The sequence below is a fragment of the Dasypus novemcinctus genome, chromosome 5, assembly GCF_030445035.2.
Source record: "Dasypus novemcinctus isolate mDasNov1 chromosome 5, mDasNov1.1.hap2, whole genome shotgun sequence".
Lineage (NCBI taxonomy): Eukaryota > Metazoa > Chordata > Mammalia > Cingulata > Dasypodidae > Dasypus > Dasypus novemcinctus.
The window spans coordinates 43,092,193-43,102,631 of NC_080677.1; the positions used below are offsets into that span (position 1 = coordinate 43,092,193).

The 10,439-nt window shown below is 39.0% G+C and overlaps 1 pseudogene; it reads left to right on the plus strand.

Annotated features, from left to right (window-relative positions):
- Positions 1–4,475: 4,475 nt before the first annotated feature.
- Positions 4,476–8,040, plus strand: LOC131278488 (protein SEC13 homolog pseudogene; annotated as a pseudogene).
- Positions 8,041–10,439: the final 2,399 nt, after the last annotated feature.

Genomic DNA, 10,439 nt, shown 5'->3' on the forward strand with positions numbered 1-10,439 from the left:
ACCTGATTAGTTAGATTTTATTTTTATCCCCATAGCACAGATGAGGAAGTTGACATTTGAAGAGGTCAACTAATCCAAAAGTGCAAAACGGGGACTCAGTGTGAAGCCAGTAGTTTTAAACTTCTCTGTAAAATTTCATTTTTTTAATAAAGAAGTTTTGGGGAGAGGACAGGCAGAAACAGCCTGGAAAAAAATTTTAGGACACCAGGGAAAGGCTAGGCACTGCACTGAAGAGAAAGGGACAAAGGAAAAGAATCGTGATGATAAAATTGTGAGTTAAAAGCAGCAACTGCAACTGCCAGCACCCTGCTCCACACTAAAGACACTTGAATGCTCAGGCCACTGGGCCAAAAGCTACTGACAAATGGCACTCCAGGGATCCACCTCAGCAGGAAAGAGGAGTGAGAGGGACACAGACTCAGGCTGACTCAGGTTTTGATCCATAAATTTGGTCTCCTGTGTCCCACCAGCCCTTGCAGGCTGGGTGGAGCCATGCCATTCTTTGCCCTGAAAGCCAGCCCAGGACTAAGGAGATCTGACCCTCTCAATCTCCCACTCTACTGATAGAGGGACTGATAGTTGAATAAGCAAAGGGGAATGGAATTATTTCCTACCTGGGAAAAGGAAGAATGCTGCCATTAAAGGTTGGAGAACTGTCTCTGAGCAAGTTTGAATTACAAGGCTCTTAGCCTCCGAGCAGGAACCTATATCACATGCAACCGGTCAGTGTTGCAGGAAACACAGTTCAACCAGGTATTGAACTGAGAGGGCTGCCAAAGTGTGCCATCTGCTGGCAGATCAAGGGAGTGCTCATGAGGGAATTAAATAAGTAAAAAGTAAATAAATAAAAGTAAAAAAGTAGTAATAAATAAGCTTTTAAAGCCTCCCTCCCCAAGGTTCTAGGAAGCAGGTCTGCAACTCATTACTAGTTCCACAGCCCACTGTTGAACAACTAACGGAAACAATCCTAAAGACCCAGATTGAACCAAGAATCAAAGAGCAGCAGTAACCCACAGCCTCCCACCACAAAATAAATCCCTACAAAAGATAGACGAATTGAGCATCTGAGTAAACTTACCATCCTAAGCCTAGACATCAGAAAAAAATTAAAAGTCATACTCACAAGAAAATGGAAGACATGGCACAAGAAAAGGAATATATCAAAGCCCCAGAAGAGGTGCAGGACTTGAGACAATTAATGAGATGCACACAAATTTCTAAAATCAAATTTAATGAGTTGAAAGGCAATTTGGCTAAAGAGATAAAAGGCATCAAGAAGACATTCAGTGAGCACAAATTAGAATTTGAAAACCTGAATAGAGAAATAACAGTGCTCATGGGAATGAAAGACTCTGATAGATAAGATAAAAAACACATTAGAGGCATATGACAGGACTCAAAATGATAGAAGAATGAATAAGTGATACCAAAGACAGAACAGTTGAAATTGAAGAGAGAAAAGAATATAAAAAATTGAGCAGGGGCTCAGGGAGTTGAATAGACAATACAAAACATAGCAACATACATGTCATAGGAGTTTCAGAAGGAGAAGAGAAGGGAAAAGGGGCAAAAAGAGTGTTTGAGGAAATACTAGCTGAAAATTTCCCAACTCTTATGTAAGAAGTGAATTTACATGTCCAATAAGTTCAGTGTACCTCAATCAGAATAAATCCAAATAGATCTACTCCAAGACACATACAACTCAGAATGTCAAACATCAATGACAAAATTCTGAGAGCATCAAGGGAGAGGTAAACCATCACACACAAAGAATGCCTGGTAAGACAGTGCAGATTTCTCATCAGAGATATGGAGGTGCGAATACAGGAATATGATACAATTATGATACTGAAAGAGAAAAATTGCCAGCCAGTAATTCTTTATCTGGTAAAATTTTCCTTCAAATAGGAAGGTGAGTTTAAAATATTCACAAACAAACAGGAAATAAGAGAATTCATAAAAAAGAATCCACCTTTGCAAAAAATTTTAAGGAAGCCTTATAGCCTAAAGAAAAAGATAGGAGACAGGTTTGGAGGAGAGTATAGAGGAAAAGTAGCAGAAAAGATAACCAAAAGAGTAAAAACAGTCAAAATAAGATATGACATATGAAAACCAAAGAATAAAATGGTGGAAGTAAATAATGCATTTACAGTAATATCATTGAATGTGAATGGATTAAACTCCCCAATCAAAATATATATGCTGACAGAATGAATAAAAAACATGAGCCATCCATATGATGCTTACAATAGACTCATTTTAAACGCAGGGATACAAACTGCCTCAAAGTGAAAGGTTGGAAAAAGATACTCCATGTAAATAGCAACCAAAAAAGAGCAGAAGTAGCTATACTAATATGAGACAAAACTGACTTTAAATGCATAAAAGTTAAGATATAAAGAAGGCAGTTATATATTAATAAAAGGGACAATCCACCAGGAAGAAATAACAGTCATAAATACTCTATGCATCTAAGCAGGGCAACCCAAAATACATGAGGCAACTCTGGCAAAACTGAAAGGAGAAATAGACATGTCTACAATAGTCATTGGCAACTTCAACACATGACTCACATCATTAAATAGAACAACTAGACAGAAGATCAAGAGGGATCAGAGAACTTGAGTAATATGATAAATGAATTAGACCTAACAGACATATACAGAACATTGCACCCAAATTCAGTGGGCTATACATTCTTCTCAAGTGCCCTTGGATCTTTCTCCAGGATAGACCACATGTTAGGTCACATTGCAGCTCTCAATAAATATAAAAAGATTGAAATTATACAAAGCATCTTCTCAGGTCATAATGGAATGAAGCTGGAAATCAATAATAGACAGGAAAGAGGTAAATTTGAAAAGGTGTGGAGGCTAAACAACACAATTCTAAATATTCATTGGGTCAAAGAAGAAATTGCAAGTGAAATCAGTAAATATATAGAGACAAATGAAAATGAGAACACAACTTACCAAAAACTTATGGGATAAAATGAAGGCATTCTTAAATGCTTATATTAAAAGAGAAGAAAGAGCTAAAATCAAAGATCTAATGAACAACTGGAGAAACTAGAAAAAGAACAGCAAACCAATCCCAAAACAAGCAGAAGGAAAGAAATAATAAAGATTAGAGCAGAAATAAATAAAATTTTGAAAAAAAAACAATAGAGAAAATCAACAAAACTAAAAGCTGATTCTTTGATAAGATCAATGAAATTGACAAACCCCTAGTTAGACTAACAAAGAAAAAAGAGAAGATGCAACTACATACAATCAGAAATGAAAGAGGGAAAGTCACAGCTGACCCCACAGAAATAAAAAGGATCTTAAAAGGATATTATGAGAAACTGCATGCCAACAAAGTAGACAACCTAGATGAAATGGACAAATTCCTAGAAATGCGCAAACAGCCTACACTGATGCTACAGGAATTACAAGAACTTAACAAACCAATCACATTTAAAGAAATTGAATCCATCATCAAAAATCTCCCAACAAAGAAAAGTCCAGGACTAGATGGCTTCACAGGTGAATTCTACCAAGAGTTTTGAAAAGAATTACCGCCAATCTTATTTAAACCCTTTGAAAATATTGAAAAGGAGGAAAAATTACCCTACACATTTTATGATGACAACATCACCCTAATACCAAAGTGAAATAAAGACACTACAAGAAAAGAAAATTACACACCAAACTATCTAATGAACATAGATGCAAAAATTCTAAGCAAAATACTTGCAAATAGAATCCAACAACATATCAAAAGACTCATACATCATGACCAAGTGGGATTTATCCCTGGTATACAAGGGTGGTACCACCTAAGAAAATCAATCAATGTAATATACCACATTAACAAATTGAAAGAAAAAAAAAACAAAAAACCAAACACATGATCATCTCAATCGATGCAGAAAAGGCAATTGACAAAATCCAGCATCCTGCCTTGGTAAAAAGTACTGCAAAAGGTAGGAATAAAAGGAAAATTCCTCAATATGATAAAAAAGCTTATATGGAAAATCTACAGCTAACATCATACCCAATGGGAAATGGTTGAAAAACTTCCCTCTAAGATCAGGAACAAGACAAGGATGCCACTGTCACCATTGTTATTCAGCATTGGACTAGCAGTTCTAACTAGAGCAATTAGATGAGAAAAAAATTTAAAGGCATCCAAATAGGAAAAGAGGAAGTAAAACTCTCACTTGCAAATGACATGATCCTATATTTAGAAAATTCTGAAATGTCTATGACAAAGCTACTTGAGCTAATAAATGAGTTCAACAAAGTGGCAGGATACAAGATTAACATGTAAAAATCTGTAATGTTTTGTATACTAGTATTGAAAAATCTGAGGAGGAAATCAGGGAAGAAAATTCCATTTACAATAGCAGCAAAAAGACTCAAATACCTAGGAATCAGTTTAACCAAAAAAGTACAGGATGTATATGCTGACAATTGCAAAACAATGCTAAAAGAAATTAATGAAGGCCTAAACAAATGGGAAGACATTCTGTGTTCATGGATTGGAAGCCTAAATATCATGACGATGTTAATCATACCCAAACTGATGTAAAGGTTCAGTGCAATATCAGTCAATCAAAATTCCAACAGCCTACTTCACAGAAATAGAAAAGGCAATTACCACATCCATTTAGAAGAGTGCACCCTTCTAAATCATTCTAAAAAGAAGAGCAACATGGGAAGAATTTCACTGCCTGAAATTGAAGCATATTACAAATCTACAGTGGTCAAAACAGCATGATACTGACATAAAATTAGACACATTGATCAGTGAAATAGAATTGAGAATCCAGAAATAAACCCTCACTTCTATGGCCAACTGGCTTTTGACAAACCAACCACATCCATATTAATGGGACAAAATAGTTTCTTCAACAAATGCTGCAGGGAGAACTGGATATCTATAATCAAAAGAATGAAAAAGTACCCCTATCTCACTTCCTATACAAGAATCAACTCAAAATGGATCAAAGACCTAAATATATAGGCCAGGGCTATAAAACTATTAGAAAAATGCAGGGAAACATCTTAAAGACCCTGTGTTAGGTAGTCATTTCTTGGACCTTACACACAAAGCACATGTATAGCAGTTTGACATAGTTATGAATTCCAAAAATAGATACTGGATTATGTTTGTAAACTGGTCTGAACCTGGGCATGATTAAGTTATGATTAGGGCTTTGATTGGGCCACGTCATTAGGGTGTTGAGTCTCCACTTCTTGGTGGGTAGGGATTCACAGATAAAAAAACATGGCAAAGGACAGAGTTGAGGGTTTTCTGATGTTGGAGTTTTGATGTTGGAGTTTGTGCAGAAACCTTAAGCTGGAGCCCCAGGAAGTAAGCACACAGAAGAAAAAGAAGCAAACCCCAGGAAGGGAGAAACCCAGGAAGCCTGAGCCCTTGCAAACGTTGGCAGCCATCTTGCTCCAACATGTGACAATAGACTTTGGTGAGGGAAGTAACTTATGGTTTATGGGCTGGTATCTGTAAGCTCTTACCCTAAGTAAATACCCTTTATAAAAACCAACCAATTTCTGGTATTTTGCATCAGCACCCCTTTGGCTGACTAATACAGAATTTGGTACTGAGAGTGGGGAAGTGCTTTTGCATTTACCAAAATGCTGGGATGGTTTTATAAATGGGTAAGGGTTATTTTTTGGAGGAATTGTGAGATGCTTGATGGAAAAGGCCTAGATTGTTTGGAAGAGACTGTTGATAACAATATGGATGCTAAAGAGACTCTTTATGGTGCCTTAGAAGTAAATGATGAAACTATTATTGGAAACTGGAGGAAGGGCAATCCATGTTTTAAAGTTGCAGAGAAACTAGCAAGATTAATTCCTGATGTTTTACAGAAGGCAGAATGTGAAAATAGTGAGCCTGGGCATTTAGTTCAAGAAATTTCCAAAGTAAACCCAGAGAATGTGGCTTGGTTTCTGCTTGCAGCTTATAGCAAAATGCTAGATGAACAAGATAAGTTGAGGACTGAACTGTTGGGCACAAAGAAACCAGAACTGATTCTGGAAATTCAAAGCCTCTGGAAATCAAGCCCCCAGAATAAAGTACCCCATTGGAGGACTTAACTGAACTTGGAACCTGTAAATCAGGATTGAAGATGCAGCCATGTCGGAAAGACTTGTGGAAAGTCTTATTGCTTCTTGCATACTAAACTAACAGACGTTTTAAGAGAGCTATATGAACGAAACCACTGTCAGCCTGTAATAAAAGGGACATGGAAAGGAGAAATTGAAGGAGAAATGACTTCAAGAGGAAAACTATGGAAGCTGAGATCTGGAATTAGGACATCACCTTGTGCCAAGAGAAGTACCCTACCCATGTGTACAGAGAGGGTGAGTTTGCCCCAGCAATTGAAGAGGGTGGATGTTTCTGCCCAATGTTCTGGAGAATTTTGCCACCCCAGGGTACAGAGAGGATGGAGCACAGTCCCCAATGATTAGGGCAGTTAAGGTCAGCACCCCACAGGTCTGAGAGGGGTAGACCTGTCCCCCATGGATTAGGGAAGGTCAGGTGGTCAACTCATTGCTCTGAGACGGTTGAACCTGTATGCCAAAGGTTAGGGGGAATGTTGTCTTCATGTCACATGTCACGTGTCACATGTCACTGTTAAGACTCTAATCCAGGCGCCCCTGGGAGCTGCCACGTCCGAGGACTGGATCCGCTACCGTTGCAGTCATGGTGTCGGTAATTAACACCGTGGACATGTCCCATGAGGACATGATTCACGATGCCCAAATGGACTACTATGGCACCCGCCTGGCAACCTGCTCATCCAACAGGTCCGTCAAAATCTTTGATGTATGCAACGGAGGGCAGATCCTGATTGCCGACCTCAGGGGTCATGAGGGTCCTGTGTGGCAAGTGGCCTGGGCCCACCCCATGTATGGCAATATCCTGGCATCCTGCTCGTACGACCAGAAAGTCATCATCTGGAAAGAGGAAAATGGCACCTGGGAGAAGACCCATGAGCACACAGGCCACGACTCGTCAGTGAACTCTGTGTGCTGGGCCCCCCATGACTACGGCCTGATCCTGGCCTGTGGGAGCTCGGATGGGGCCATCTCCCTGCTGACCTACACCGGGGAGGGCCAGTGGGAAGTGAAGAAGATCAACAACGCTCACACTATTGGCTGCAATGCCGTCAGCTGGGCCCCTGCTGTTGTACCTGGAAGCCTCATAGACCAGCCCTCGGGGCAGAAACCCAACTACATCAAGAAGTTTGCATCAGGGGGCTGCGACAATCTCATCAGGCTGTGGAAGGAGGAGGAAGATGGCCAGTGGAAGGAGGAGCAGAAGCTGGAAGCTCACAGTGACTGGGTTCGAGACATGGCCTGGGCCCCCTCCATTGGTCTGCCCACCAGCACCATTGCCAGCTGTTCCCAGGATGGCCGTGTGTTCATCTGGACCTGTGATGATGCCTCAAGCAATACATGGTCCCCCAAACTCCTGCATAAATTCAATGATGTCGTGTGGCATGTAAGCTGGTCCATTACAGCCAACATCCTGTCTGTCTCCGGTGGAGACAATAAGGTGACCCTGTGGAAGGAATCAGTTGATGGGCAATGGGTGTGCATCAGTGACGTCAACAAAGGCCAGGGTTCTGTGTCAACTTCATTCACAGAGAGCCAGCAGAATGAGCAGTGACAGGACAGGCAAGCCAGCCCACCACCGCCAGGACTGCCCTTTCTGGGCCAGCTGACCAAACAACTGGGAAAAACGCTCAACTCCAAGAAAAGATTATTTTCTTAGGAATAGTTACCGTTACAATTATAGCCACAGATTGATCATCTGCCTTAACGTGATTTGGTATGGATTGTAACTTAATTCTAGCTGAAAACACTCTTGGTTTGGGTGGATGAGTGGGTGGGGGCAGAATTACAACTGATCTTAAAAATATTTTTGTCATTTTATGTACGTTTTGGATTTACATGTTATTTGGAGGTATTATTTCCAAAGTAACTCAATAAACCATATCGTGTATTAAAAAAAAAAAAAAAAGACTAACCCAAAGATTGGGTAAGATGTGGCAATCACCCCAACACTCTTTGAGGGTGAGGTGTGGACCTTTGTCAACACCCAGATGCTTCATGGGGTGGAACTAAGAATATGGCCATTGGGTAAGCATGTGGAAAGGGTGTGTTACCATAAGGCCCCAAGGAGAAGAAACCATCTTCTTAAGAATGACTCTCAGACTTTGAAATCAAACAGAGGATTCCCTGCAGGTCTACTGAACTGTAGAGAATGTGACTCATGTTTCTCTCCCAATTTCTCCTTATTGTAATGAAAATGTCTGTCCTTTGTCCATTTGTGTATTGGAAGCAGATGAATTGTTTTGTAAGTTTCAGAGGTCTATAGCAGATGGGGCTTTGCCCCAAGACAAACTGTATTTCTTTAAATTGATTGTGATATGATTTAGTACTTTCATTGTAACAGATTTAAGTGTTTTTTTTTTTAATATTGTAATGTCTTTTTGGAATTCAGAGGGTGGAGTGTAGCAGTTTGATATTATGATTAATTCCAAAAAGAAATATTGGATTATGTTTGTAAACTGATCTTTTCTTCTGGGCATAGTAGATTATATTGGATTCATAGGTTTACTTGATTATGTAATTATGTAAACCTCTTGTGCTAGTAAGGTGCTAGTAGGCCATCAAAGGGTGGGGACTCACAGATAAAAGATATGGCAAAGGACAGAATTAGGGGTTCTTAATGTTGGAATTTTAAGGTTAGAGTTTGATGCTGGTCTTAAACTGGAGCCCTGGGGAGAGAGACAGAGCCATTCGCCTTATAGTCTACACCTGACCATGTTGAGAGAGGCAAAGCCTAGAGAGCCTCATAGTCTACAGCTGACCTTGTGGAGAAAACAGAAGAGCTGAGCCCAGAGGAACCCAGGAAGCCTGAACCCTCGCAGACATCAGCAGCCATCTTGCTCCAACACGTGAAAATAGACTTGGTGAAGGAAGTAACTTATGGTTTATGGGCTGGTATCTGTAAGTAACTACCCCAAATAAATACTCTTTAAAAAGCCAACTAATTTCTGGTATTTTGCATCCACATCCCTTTGGCTGATTAATGCAACATGCAACAAAAGAAAAAAATAGATAAATGGTTCCTCCTCAAAATTAAACACTTTTGCACCTCACAGGACTTTGTCAAAAAGGTGAAAAGGCAGCTGAATCTATTTGAGAAAATATTTGGAAATCACATGTCTGGTAATGGTTTAATATCCATGATACATAAAAAGATGTTAAAACTCAACAATAAAAGATGGACAATCCTATTTTCAAATGGGCAAAAGACTTGAACAGGCATTTGTCCAAAAAAGAAATACAAGTGGCAAAATAATGTTTGACATCACTAATGATTAGGGAAATGCAAATCAAAGTCTCACTGAGATATCATTTCATACCTATAAGAATGGCCACTATTAAAAAGACAGAGAACTACAAACGTTGGAGAGGATGTGGAGCAATAGCAATACTTATTCACTATTAATGTAGAATGTAGGATGGTACAGCCAGTGAGGCAGAGTGTTTGGAAATTCCTCTAAAGAAGCTGAATATAGATTTGCCACATGACTAGGCCAATCACCCTGCTTCTCAGAGATATTTTATTCTTGAAGCAGAAAAGGAAAGGATTTCTTTTTTTCATTTCAGCCTGGGTACAATTATAAATGCTGAGGACCTAACTCCAGAGTTGCCACAGACACAGCCCTTGATGTGGGAGGTGCCTGAGGGAATGGAGCTGTTGAACAGACCCAGGAGAGAGGGACTAAGAGAGGCAGGGAATATCATTTGAGTTGTTGGATATAATGAACATTGACATCAGTTCACACCAGGCTTTATGTGGTTTGGTTATATGTTTGAATCTTTGAGAATTACATGCTCTTAGGAAAAATACAATCGTTGTTCAAATTTTGAATTAGATAAGTTATCATTTTGGTTGAAGGGGGAAAAACTACCATTGCAAAGTGTTTTTGTTTCTCTTTACTATGTTTATTTTGAAAAACTCACATTTGCCTGAAATTGTTTAGGGAACACTGGATGTTTACCTAAACTGTGATAACATTAAAGCACCACTTGCATAGACAAAAAGCAAACTCTTAATTTAGTAAATCAAATTTTGTCTTTCTTCTCATAATTACATAAATAAATGAGATTATTTTTCCCTAATAAAGAACTCTAGCTTAGTTCATAGACCTAATTTTATATGTACTTTTAGGACAAAGTCCTAGTTTTATAAAAAGGTGAAGGCATCTTTTTTTTAAAAAAAAACTAATTTTATTGATAAATATTAATAAAGCATACAATACATCCAAATTAATGGTTTTTGGTATAATCACATAATTGTGTGTCCAACACTTTAATCATTATTAGAACATTTTCATTATTTCAATA